Below are 13960 nucleotides of genomic sequence, written 5' to 3'. Positions count from 1 at the left end.
GGAGGTGTGGCCCCCCCTTCTATCTTTCTCCATAGAGGAAGGGGCGACTGTAAAATCATCATGCTTCCTTAAAAGAGAGGAGGGGGTGGATGTGCCATCCTTTCTGGTGCTCCCTTTCATAAGGGGTCAGCTAAATGGCTAGTGCTTCCGATCACTCCTTCCAGGGGTGACTGTGTGATCCACTTCCAAACCTACTGAAGATGGGGCTGTGTGATTCCCATCGATGCAGCGTTCCTTCACATGGAATGGGAGGCTTATGTAACCCCCCCTTCTGTACTTTCCATGGGGTGGTTATGCCACTCTCTGCTATTTCCATGCATGGGGGCAGTTTTTGGTGATCCCCTACCACCAGCACATCTAGACTTATCAAAGGCTCCTTGTGACCCTGCTCCGCTCTCAGGCGCATTGTAGGGATGCGATTCCTGCGGCGTGCACCCTTTCTTAAAAGAACAGATCTTGTACGCTTGCATCATACGCCTGGAATAGACTTCCCAAGTCAGTACGTCAAGCTCCGTCTCGGGCCATCTTCAAATCTAGGCTAAAAGCCCACCTTTTTTGAGGCTGCTTTTAACTCCTAACTCCTATTCACTTGTTCAGTACCCATGTCTGTTTTATCATTCCCACCTTAAGTAATTCCCTTAGCCCTTATTTGTCCTGTTTGTCTGTCCTGATTAGAATGTAAGCTCTGTCGAGCAGGGACTGTCTCTTCATGTTCAAGAATGCAGCACTGCGTACGTCCAGTAGCGCTATAGAAATGATAAGTAGTAGTAGTAATGGTATTACACTGTTCATTGTGTTGTAGCTTTAAAAAAAAATCAACAAAAAGATTAAAAATAAAAAGAACAGATCTCAGTAGGGGTAGTTGACGTGTGTGACAGAGAGAGGGCAGTCTCCTCACTCCCCTTTGCCTCATGTTTGTTTTGGCTGTATTAGACATAAGTGACTCATGTGAATGCTGCTGACTTTAGGGGCCGTGATGGGAGGGGGAGAAGGTAGAGATGAATATCTGATGGCATTCTGTGATCTGTTTATTCTCAAACTCTGAAGATCCTCAGAGTGCAGCTGGAAAGCGTCAGACACAGGTGAAATATCAACAGGTTTCAGAGCAGGACAGGCAGGGCTCTTCCAGGCCACAAGGTCTGAAGCTGAGAGTCCACATCTACTACTTATCATTTCTATAGCGCTACTAGACGTACGTAGCGCTGTACACTTGAACATGAAGAGACAGTCCCTGCTCGACAGAACTTACAATCTAATTAGGACAGACAAACAGGACAAACAAGAGATAAGGGAATATATTAAAGTGAGGATGATAAAATAAGGGTTCTGAACAAGTGAATAAGGGTTAGGAGTTAAAAGCAGCATCAAAAAGGTGGATTGCACATCCCACAGGGTTGGAAGATAGAGAAAAGCAGAGCAACAGGGAACGCACTAAATGGAGAGATCAGAGGGACTTTTACAAATTCTTGTTATTAGAATTGCCTATTATGACATAGTAACACAAAGTATACAGGCGTGTTCAGCACGTGTTTTATTAATATACTGACAAAACCCGCCTTCTGGTTTTTTCCTTTCAGTCTAAGGATATTTTAATTTTCAGTAAAATTAAAGGGACCACAGAATCCAGCCTCACAAGTTGTTCAGAATAACAATTCCTAACCTAAATACCCTAAATTGTTTCATGAACTTCTTGTTCTATAAATCACGTAGTCTTCTTTGATGGAACACATAATCAGTTCTTTTCTCATTTTTGGCAGTCTGGACACCAAGGGAAATTTTGATAAACCAACGCTAGCAGTAAAGAAGGGGAGAATGAAGCACTGTGGGGGTGGGGGGGGGGGGAGAGATTGGGGAGGGAAGGAGGGGAGCAGTGTGGGTATGATGGAGGAATAAGGTAGAGGGAAAGGTGCTATGTGATATTCGTCAGCTGAGAGATGGGGAACTTTGAGGGATGCTCTTGACTTGCCATAACCACACCTGCCTTTACATCTGGACTATGCATTGAACCTAATGCCGACACAGCTGTCTCTGTAAGATATCTTTCAGTGCCACTGGAAACAGCAGAGTATCAGCAGTTCTTCTGAACTCGAGACCTTCCTGCACTGTGCAGCTTACAATTTCTAATAATGGAAAGAGATCCATAGTGCAGATAACACTACCCAAGTCCCGTCATCTGAAGATGAGGTAATGCTATCACAACTACATCACTGAGCACAGATACCACTATCACCTAAACCAGTGGCATAGCCACAGGTGGGCCAGGGCTCACCCACTCAGGGCTCAGGCCCACCCAACAGTAGCACATGTTTAGCGGTAGCTGGTGGAGAACCCAAGCTCTGCCAGCTGAAGACTTTCCCCTGATAGTAACAAAATTCTACTCTCCACAATACTGGCACCCGCGCATGCCTGCTGCAGACTGCCAAGGTGGAAAGAAGCATTTTACTGCCAGCTGAGATATTTTTTTGGTGGGGGGGGGGGGGGGGGGGGAAGAACCTTTGGTGCCCACCCACTTCTTACCTAGGCCCACCCAAAATCTGTTGTCTGGCTACGCCCCTGGCCTAAACACACTGGGACTTGGGGAAAATCCACTGCTTATTTCTGGGATAAGCAGCATAAATTGTTTTGTACTTTTTTGGGATCTTGCCAGGTATTTGTGACCTGGATTGGCCACTCTTGGAAACAGGATGCTGAGCCTGATGGACCTTTGGTCTGTCGCAGTATGGCAATATTTATGTACTTATCCTTCCAACCTCTTCTCCTAAGCACAGACAGCACCACCCTAGCAGCATCGCATCACCTAAATACAACATTCTAGCCCCATTGCCCAAGTATAGGAGCCATCATGCCCACCACAACACATAAGGGCGAAAGGGAAATGTGGTCTTGATATACCGCCTTTCTGAAGTTTTTGCAACTACATTCAAAGCAGTTTACATGTTCAGGTACTTATTTTGTACCGGGGCAATGGAGAGTTAAGTGACTTGCCCACGGTCACTAGGAGCTGCAGTGGTAATTGAACTCAGTTCCCCAGGATCAAAGTCCACTGCACTAACCACTAGGCTACTCCTTCACTAGCAACATTCCATGTAGAAGCCTGCCCTTGCAGATCAGCAATGCGGCCGCGCAGGCTTCTGTTTCTGTGAGTCTGACGTCCTGCACGTATGAGCAGGACATCAGACTCACAGAAACAGAAGCCTGCGTTGCTGATCTGCAAGGGCAGGCTTCTACATGGAATGTTGCTAGTGGAATAGCAACATTCCATGTAGACTCTCAAATAGGGAAAGGGAAATGGGATTTGAGGTTTTTGCAACTACTTTCTGAGGTTTTTGCAACTACATTCAAAGTGGTTTACATATATTCAGGTACTTATTTTGTACCAGGGGCAATGGAGGGTTAAGTGACTTGCCCAGAGTCACAAGGAGCTGCAGTGGGAATCGAACTCAGTTCCCCGGGATCAAAGTTCACTGCACTAACCACTAGGCTACTCCTCCACTCCCTATGCAATAAACTGTTAACATATGAACTATTCCTGACTAGGCAAAATGAGTGCTAAAACTCAAACTCTCACTGTGCAAACACACGGAACATACTTGGTCAAGTGACATGCATGTGCTGTGCAATCACATCCACTGACTGGGGTACACACCTTCCCTAAGAACAGTCAGACACAGGCGCACGCCGCCTTTATTCCCTACAGCACCCAAATTCCAAACAACTCCCGGCCTGTTGTGTTTCTGCCTCAACTCGCTGGGATAAAGTGTCTGTGAATTTCCCCCGTGGCTTTTCATTCGCTGGGTGTTAACCGAGATTAGCTGCTTCAGAAATGAAAAGCTACTGTAAAGCAAAGGGAGAAAAACTCTCTGCTGGGATCCTGCCAGCCAGCTGAGGTTTCAGGAGCGCCATTCGCTTCAAAGATCTCCACTGCTGGGAGGCTTGGAAGAGGAATTCAAGCAGGGAGAAAGAGGCCTCTGTCCCGACCAGCAGGAGGTGCTGCACGGAATGGGACAGAAAGGAATACATGTTTGGGGGGAGGGGGGAATCTCTTCTGCTGGATGTAGGGAACACAGATGAGACAGAAAGATGTAGTCAGGGAAGGCGTAAACAACACACAAGATGGCTCACAGCAGAGAAATAAATGGTAACAAAGGAAGAATCTGGAAAACAGAACTGGAAAAGAGTTATGCATTTGATAATGTCATGTGGCATGCATTTGGTTTTGCAAGTTGCATTTTTATTGCATTTGCATCCAAATGCAATGTGTATGCCATGCAACACAACCAAACAGAATTACTATCTGATAGGTGTGAAAGAATGCACCTTGACTGTTCCTTTACAAAACCCCAGCTTTACACTCTCTCAAACCCACCTCCCTTCCAAAAAGCTCTCCTGTATACAAGTCCACCTGGTTTCTGCTTGTGGCCTGGATTGGCCACTGTTGGAAGCAGGATACTGGTCTAACCTAGTATAACCATTCTTATGGTGATCCATTTTAGAGCCACAAGGACTGGAACCTATGAAGCACCACAGCAGTGCACAATTGTACCAGGAAAAAAGATTGGGACCACAGTCCTAAGAGCTGTGGAGAATGAGGAAATTGCACTCACCTGGGACAATCCATCTGATAAAAAGCTCTATGCAATAACCTGGGGAACCAGGACCTCCCAAGCCCAGGTATCCAATTAATTCCACCCCACCCAATATATATTCCCACACCTTAATCAACATTAGACAATACCAATAATAACTCCAACAACCAAGTGGAAGTAAACCAGGCTGCAGCTTCGTTTATTGTTAATCATTAATTATTACAGCAATGAAGTTCCACACCCAAGCTATAGGTTTACAAGAATATTACTTAAGCTCAGCTGCTTGCCATGACAGCTGAGCAGGAGACATCACCAAATGAACTCACCTGCTGGTAAGCTCCATTTCACACACTGCCATAATTAGCTAGGGCTTAAGGAGCAGGCATGGACCTCCATGCCCAGTTCACCGGGTCCCATGACCTCAACTGGAAACCTGATCTTCCATCAATAATTTCTGCTCAGTGCATATCCCCCCATAATCCAAAGCCACAGTAGCTTGGGGGGCAGGGGAGGGCAGTGCCTAATACCACTGGCCCCTCCCCCTATTACCAATGAAGCTGCAGCCTACAAACACAGGCATTAACAAAGCTTTCCACTAATTCCTAAAAGTCATTGAGAAAAAGATCTATTCCAATCGTAGATAGATGAACCCCCATCTCATCCAACAAACGCGAATACTGGGGATCCACCCAGTCATGGTGCAGCTGTAAGCCACCCCAAGCCGCAAGCCAAAGGCCTATCTGCCTCTTAACCTTCACCAGACTACACGCCCATTTTTATCCTCAAATGTCTAGGCCTGGGAATGATGCCTGACTGAACACCCAAGTAGAAAAATACCAATTGATAATAAATCTCAAGTCATCCTTCACTGCGTCAAAGAGGCATTTTCCAGTCCAAGGTGATAATCAGCACTCTTGGGTGGCAGGGCCTGGATTGCAAACTGTACAAGAGTGGCAACAGTTGACACCAATGCATGCCACACTCTCCCAGTCAGGAAATCAAAACTCCCAGATATGCCATGCCCACGTGTAGTCCGCCAAGACGATGAACCGTCCTGTGTCCAGCCTAATGGACATACAAATGGCCAGCAATCCAAATTGGGTGTACCCGACCAGTTGTATCTGCAACAAATGAATATGTCAAGGTGGAGGGGAGCAGCAGGCCACACCAAATCGAAGGGACAGGTAACCAACACCAAGACCCTGTAAGACACCAAATGAGAAAAACATAGGAGTTATGAAATATAGCCCCCATTGCAGGAGTCAGGTCCTCCCACCACTTGTTATCGTCCCCCTATATTTTTTAAATAAATAAAACCCTTGAAAACCAATGGCCAGTGTTTGTAATTGCTTCCTCACTCAAGCCTGCTGCATCGGCAGTAGTCGTCACACCTATGCGGAAACAATAGATACTTAAAACAGATGTATCCACCTCCAGAACCTTCAATGCTTTCTTCAAAACAGCAGCTAACAGTAACCTGGTTAACACCTTTCCGTCCACGTGGACCAACAAGGTATGCCTGCCCACCATGTGAATCTTCAGGTAGTCTACCATGTGCAATATGGGACAGGTCTCCACCCCAATAACTTTCTTCAGTACAATAGTTTGACCCCCTTCTCACTTGGGCTGTTTTTGATCATATGATTCGTATACGTAGTGTCACCCTGTATCATCACATGCTCAAGTTGTCACCTACTGTCCCCTTGGGTCACTCCCATTCTGTCCACAAATTTGCCCACTAGAAATGCTCCAAAAAAGGCCAGCGAAAAGGCAGCCTTGAACAAAAGGGCCTCATACCCGGAGTATACTATGGAAGGCAAAACCCAAAGTAATGATTTTAAAATGTCATGGGAAATTGGCCACCTAGAATCAGGGCAGATCAGCACCGCATGTTCCCACCCAGTGAACATTCTACACACCAGAAACCCCAAAGCCAGATTTCCCCAACCAAATGCTTTACTAAAAAAAAAAGGCAAAACTGGTCACCTGACAAATCACAACTCCATTAGAGTATCCCAACCCTTTGGCATAGAGAACATACTCTGCCATTCCATTATCCGGTACCGAGCCCACTTTCCAACCACCTTGCTCAAGGAACAAAGCCACCATCATATAACCAGTGACATAGGCTGACCAAGTTGAAGGTGCCATAGAGCTGTTCAGCAGCCCCCAGACTGACCCACGTTCCACAGATGTACAGGCGTTGTCATTCCCTCCACATCTGCAGTAGATGCGAGTGTCCAAAAAAGGTCAAACTGGAAGCAAGACAAGAAGTCAGCAGGTCTGTTACTGGACCCAAGAACATGTCTAGTCCTGAAGTACAGGTTCAAGTGTAGGCAACAACGCCACACAAGCTCCCTGATCAAGGACTGCACTAAGAGGGATCGTGCCAACTGCCTGTTCACCACCTCAACCACTCCTTTGTTGTCACACTACAAAATTACTCTCTTATCTCACAACTTGTAGAAAAGTAATATTCTTCATCAAACCTGATTTGACCCAAGACTAGCCATGCCTCAGTGCACTACGCTCTCTGACAGTTTACCCCAAATCTTAAACCTACAGCGGCATCACAGTATAGTTCCAGATCCACATTAGACACCTCATCACCTTGCAGAGCCAACGTACCCATTAAAGGTCTGCAGAAAATCCAACCATTCTCCCAAATCCTTCTTAACCCCCATCGACAGATGGGTAAAGTCATGGGGCCGCCTAATTCCCTTAGTAGATGCATCTCCTAGAAAAGGACATGCCAAAATTAAGACTACCTATTAAGGACTAGATATTATGCAAGGTGGATTTCTTCATTCCATACACCTGTCATATCTGATCTATGAGCTGAATGATTTTGTTTTTTATTTATTTATTTGTAGCATTTGTATCCCACATTTTCCCACCTATTTGCAGGCTCAATGTGGCTTACATTTGCCGTAATGGCGATTGCCATATTCCGGACTACAAATATGCACATGGTTTTACAATCAAGTGCGTACAAACATGGTGAAAGAATACATTTTTTTGTTACATTTGTACCCCGCGCTTTCCCACTCATGGCAGGCTCAATGCAGCTTACATATTGTATACAGGTACTTATTTGTACCTTGGGCAATGGAGGGTTAAGTGACTTGCCCAGAGTCACAAGGAGCTGCCTGTGCCTGAAGTGGAAATCGAACTCAGTTCCTCAGCTCCCCAGGACCAAAGTCCACCACCCTAACCACTAGGCCACTCCTCCACATTGTGATCTTGCATACATATTAGTACATGGTTTTACAATCAAGTGTGTACATACATGGTAGAAGAATACATTGTGATCTTGTGTAGGTGTCGGCATTGTGTAGTTGCTCAGGTGAGGACATTAGGGTGAGAGTATTAGTGTATGGCGGTAAGGTTAGTCGGCATTTTGTGGTTGCTTAGTAGTCAATATTAGATTAGAAGTGGTATTATTTGTTCATTAAGGTCATTGAGTTTGCTCGGTCGTGTGATTGGGGTTGGACCAATCTTAATCTTCATTCTTATTGTTTGGTAATTAGGACGGTTGTTTGTTGTATGCCTTCTTGAATAAGTCAGTTTTTAGTAGTTTTCGAAAGATGGTTACCTCTTGCGTTATCTTTATAGTCTTCGGAAGCGCGTTCCATAGCTGCGTGCAAATGTAGGAGAAGCTGGTTGCGTAGGTGGACTTGTATTTTAATCCTTTGCATTTGGGGTAATGGAGGTTGAGGAACGTACGTGCTGATCTTTTTGTGTTCCTAGCAGGCAGGTCTATAAGGTCTGTCATAAAGGCCGGAGCATCCCCATGTATAATTTTGTGGACCATGGTACATACTTTGAATGCAATTCGTTCTTTTAGAGGGAGCCAGTGTAGTTTTTCTCTTAGGGGTTTGGCGCTTTCGTATTTTGCTTTCCCGAATATGAGTCTAGCTGCTGTATTCTGGGCTGTTTGCAGCTTCTTAATGATTTGTTCTTTACAACCTGCGTAAATTGCATTACAATAGTCTAAGTGGCTCAGTACCATTGATTGTACTAGGTTGCGGAATATGTCCCTTGGGAAGTAAGGTTTGATTCTTTTAATTTTCCACATGGCGATGAACATTTTCTTTGTTGTATTTTTCACATGGTCTTCTAGTGTGAGATTACGGTCAATCGTAACTCCCAGAATTTTCAGGCTGTCATAGACTGGGAGAGTATAGTTTAGAGTGTTTATAGTATGGTTTTTATTTGAGTTGTATTGTGAAGATAAGATGAGACATTGTGTCTTTTCTGCATTTAGTTTCAATTAGAATGCATCCGCCCATGAATTCATTATTTGGAGGCTATGTTGGATTTCTTTTGTAATTTCAGTTAGGTCATGCTTGAACAGGATATATATCGTGACATCATCTGCATAGATGTACAGGTTAAGGCCTTGGTTGGATAGCGATTTAGCTAGAGGTGTCATCATTAGGTTGAATAAGGTTGGTGACAACGGTGATCCTTGTGGAACTCCACATTCTGGTGTCCATGGTATTGACGTTTTTGAATTTGAGATCACTTGGTAGGTTCTAGCTTCTAGGAATCCTTGGAACCATTTTAGTACATTTCCTCCAATCCCAAAGTAGTCTAGGATGTTCGAGAGTATTTGGTGGCTGACCATGTCAAACGTGCTGGACATGTCGAATTGAAGGAGCAACACCTTGTGTCCGGTTGCTATTAGTTGTTTGAATTTGGTTATGAGGGTAGTTATCACTGTTTCCGTACTATGGTTGGATCGGAATCCTGATTGTGATTCGTGTAGTATTTTGAATTTGTCTAAATAGTTGGTAAGTTGTTGTGTTACCATACTTTCCATTATTTTGACAATCAGGGGGATGGATGCCACTGGTCGATAATTGGTCGTGTCGTTTAATTTTTTCTCTAGGTCTTTGGGTATCGGTGTGAGTAATATGTTTCTTTTGTCTTTGGGAAAGAGTCCATGTTGTAGCATGTAGTTCAGGTGTGTTGTGAGTTCTGTTATGAAGCGTTTGGAGGCAGACCTTACTAGATAGCTAGGACAAGTGTCCAGTTTGGAGTGGGTTTTGGAAAATGTGTTGATTGCTTGAGAAATAGTGTTTTCGGTTAATAGATCAAAGCTATTCCAAATTCGATCCGCTGGGTATTCGCCGGGGGTTGGGTCCATGCAGTCCATAATTTTTCGTGGTCAGTGGTGTTGAGTGGTAACGTGGACCGTAATTTTATAATTTTCTCTTTGAAGTACTTGGCAAGGTCATCTGCCGTTGGGATGTCTGTACTGGTTGTTGTAATTGGTGTAGTGTCTATTAGTTTATTTACGAGTTGGTATAGTTTGTGTGTGTCTTTGTAGTTAGGTCCTATTTTGGTTCTATAGTATGCTCTTTTGGTTTGCTTTATTGTGTATTTGTGTTTTCTTTGTTGTTGTTTCTATTCATTTAGTGTCTGTTCGTCTTTCCTTTTCTTCCACATCCATTCAAGTCTTCTAACCTGTGTTTTTAATGTTTTTAGTTCTTCATTGAACCATGGTATTGAGTTTTTTCTTCGTATGGTCTTTTGTTGTAATGGTGCAATTTTGTCTAGTGTGTTCTTACATCTGTTGTCCCAGTTTTGAAGGAAGTGTTTAGAGTCTGGCAATCTCATCACCATCTGCTCCAAATCAATCTTGATCCCCCAAAAGGTGATCACTGACACAGGCCCCTCCATCTTGTCTGCCACCAAAGGGATTCCAACAAGAGGAGTCACGGCTATAAAAGCAATCATAAGGAGTTTGCATTCATTGTTATTCAAAAAACCAACAAAAAGGAAATCATCTAAATAATGAAATATTGTCACAGCCCCCCCTCTGAGCCACTACCGAGTGCACAAATGAGCTGAATAACTTAAAATAGGTTGCCGGAAATCGAATAGTCCATGGCATGCACTTATTGAAATCCTATCAATGAAAAGGAGGAAGGATGCACCGGTAGCTATTCATCATCCATGTTGGCCATCAAGGCCCCCTGGTCACACCTGTGGACCAAGGCCAAGGCCTAATGAAATGAGGTGTGCTGGGGAAGATCATCGTTGATAGATCACCAAGCAGATGAGAGAGGTTATGAATTAATCTAAACTTTCCTTGATCTTTCTTGGAATCGCAGCCAATAGGGAAAGCATCAGCACTAGAAAAAGTCTCTGGTGAAAAGGCCCCACTTTCCTCCCCAGACTGATTTCCTCTGCTAATGTTTTGACTACAACCTCCCTCAACTGCCTGGTGGAAGGTGAATTACGAACAATGTTATTGGCCAATGTCTCTTGGAAAGGAATTACAAAACCTTCTCCCTCTTATCATACCTCCACAATCATGGGCACAAGCCCTCAACCATCAGTAGGGTGGGTACCCACACGAGGACCGTATCGCTTTTCTGCAGAGTTTGACCTACTTTCCTGTCCACACTGAGAGCACACGTGCTGGAACTTGCAGTTCAAGAAGGGATTTGAGGCTCTGTTGAACTTCCAATATATGTTGAACCCAATTCCTGCTCCCGCAGCTCCAGTTCCCGATCCTGAGGTCTGAAAGGACTGCACCAAACCAGGACCTGCAGCCACCATCTTCCCAACCCCAGCCACCATGGCAGACCATAGGCCTGGGTGTCATCAGGAGAATTCTATAAATGGCACTTAAAATTCTGCACCCAATTGGCAAGCGCATTTTAATCAAGTAATTAATCTATTAGCGCCAATAATTGGACACTAAACAATTACTGGCACTAACTGGCAACAATTTGGATTTTCATGCACATCTTGCTAGGCACTATCCTATAAAGATGCACGTGTACATTCTTTAGCATGCGACTGAAAAAGGAGCACAGCCATGGGTGGCGCTTGGGCAGGTCAGGGCTGGTCACTCAGTATTATAGAATTTAGGGAATTTGAACCCAGTTTAGGCATGGGGATTTTACACCAGGGTTCAGTTGGTATAAATCCTCGCACTTAAAAGTTGGTAGGGCCGGTGTAAGGGTTTCTGGCGTCCCCCCTGTAACATATCAGTTGGTACCCTCCACCATCCAGCAACTGTGCTCCCCCCCAGCACCTTCTCTCTTCCTTCCCCTCCCCTCCCCTCCCCAAGGGCAGCAAAATGCCTTTTGTTTGGGGGGAGGCATAAGCTTCACTCCCAGCTCCACCTTCAGTTCCCAAGTTCCCACACCAATTTACATTTAGTTAATTTGATATAAATCATACTCTCCCTAATTCTGTAACAGGAAACTAGGAACTAGCCTGTGAGCTCTGGAATACTGGAAAAAAAGAAACAGGAAGATGTTTCTTCCTGCAAGAACAAAATAAAAGATATTCACATTTTCAAAGCTATCTTTTTCTTTAAATATTAAAATCTTGAGGGGAGGGGGGGGGGGGTTGTACCTTTGTTGTCTGACCATTTGTTTTTCCACTTAGATTGGTCCTGGCCTCTTTTTACTACATCCTCTCATTGTTTTTTTCCAAAATCCATTTCCAGGATCTAATTTCTATTTTCATTGTCCATCTCCTTCTTTTCCTCCCTTATATCTGGCTCTGTTTTATTTCTTCTGTTTTATTTTTTTCTCTGTTTCCATCATCTGCTTTTTTAAACCTATCTTTAGCTAGATTTTATTCCTCCTTCTCCCCTCCCTCCAATCTTCAGTCTCCATCATTCACCTACTTACCAGCTTTTCAATTCCTGCACTTACCTCCCTAGTTCTCACATTCTTGCCTATGTCTTATTCCTCCCCCAGTCTCCTATTCCCTGTCTTTCAGTCTTCCATTTCCACCCTCTATATGCATTGCCTCCCCAGCTTATCTGTCTCTGCCTCTCTTCCCCTGCCAACCCCAGCTCTTCCTTATCATTGATCCCCTCTCCAGCAAAAGTCCCTTTATGTCTTGTCTCCTTATTCAGGTTCCCATGTCTCTCTTTACCTTCCCTATTTCTACCCTCTCTCCCTCCTTTAAAGATCTGTCCCTTTCCTTGTGCTTTGCCCTCTTCAAATCCTTCCTTGTTTTCCCCCTTTCCCCATCATCCTTTGCTTCTGCATCATCACCTTTCCTCTAGCGTCCATCCACCTACCTCTTTCTCCAGTATTTATGTACCCTATCTTTCCTCCACCTCAGCTCCAGTACCCACCCCTCTGCCCCTCCATAATCACCTTCCTTGCAAATACCCTTGTGTCTCCCCTCCCTCACACTGTATTTGTCATCCTCTTCCTTCTCTAAGCCCCTGCATCAGCCCCAAACACTTACATTCCATCTGCCCTTGTCACCTCCCAGCCCCCTTCACTCATGGATAGCATTAGATCCCTACTCCCATCCCTATCCCCAACCCCAGTTTGATAGCCAAGCCCCCTTTCTCCCTGCCCCAGTCCTAACATCAGCCCCTTGTTTCATCTGCCCCCAGCACCAGCTCCCTTATGCTATCCCCAGCCACTATCTCCTAGCCCATAAATCAAGGCCATCTCCTAGCCCTAACCACTTTCTCCTGGCCCCTAAATCAGAGCCATTTTAAGCCCCAACCCTCTTCTCCCACCCACTCCTTTTTCAATTCCCTGCTGCAGCTCTTGTCCTCTTCTGTCACCTGTCCCCAGCTCCAGTCTCAGCCTTCTTTTCAGCCCCCAGCTCCACCTCAGTGCCCTTCTCCCACTTGCCCACTCCTTTTCAGTGCCAGCCCCTCCCCTCATTTTCGGCCCCCAGCCCCCTTCTCACACCTGCCATCCTTCCCCCCGTTTTCAGCCCCCAACCCCCCTTTTCCACTTGGTTCCACCCTTTTCAGTACCCAGCTGTAGCCTCAGTGCCCACTTGCCCCCAGCCCCCTTCTCCCACCAGCCCTGCATTTAAAAATCACTTGCTGAGCGATGAGAGTATCTCTTTTCACTGCCGCTGCCCTGCCTGCCTTCCTTCAGGTCTGGCTGCCAGCACTACTACTACTAAGATTAACCTTCCTGTTTAAGAGGAAGCAGTTAATCTTTCTAATGTGGCGCTAGTGACCAAACCTGAAGGAAGGAAGACAGGCAGACCAGTGGCAGCGAAAAGAGATGCTCCCATCGCTCTGCAAGCAATATTTAAATGCAGGGCTGGTGGGAGAAGGAGGCTGAAAAAGGGGCAGGAGTGCAGGTGGGAAAGCTTTCCCCTCAGATGCCCATGCTCCACAGGATTGGCACAACAGGTAAATGTGCCAGCTTTTACGCCCCCGAACATTGACGCCCCCCCTGCTGCACTTACCATGCTAACCATATTGCTTTGGCCCTGAAAGTTGGGTATGGGTCCCAGAGCTACTCGCTAGTCTATAAAGAGCACCCGACTTGGATTGTCATTTATAAAATAGCACTCAGCCCTCATTTTTTCAGTGCCCAAATTTGGACACCATTTACTGAATTTAGTCCCATATG

The sequence above is a fragment of the Microcaecilia unicolor genome, chromosome 3, assembly GCF_901765095.1.
Source record: "Microcaecilia unicolor chromosome 3, aMicUni1.1, whole genome shotgun sequence".
Classification (NCBI taxonomy): Eukaryota; Metazoa; Chordata; class Amphibia; order Gymnophiona; family Siphonopidae; genus Microcaecilia; species Microcaecilia unicolor.
Note: the sequence above shows the minus strand (reverse complement) of the source record.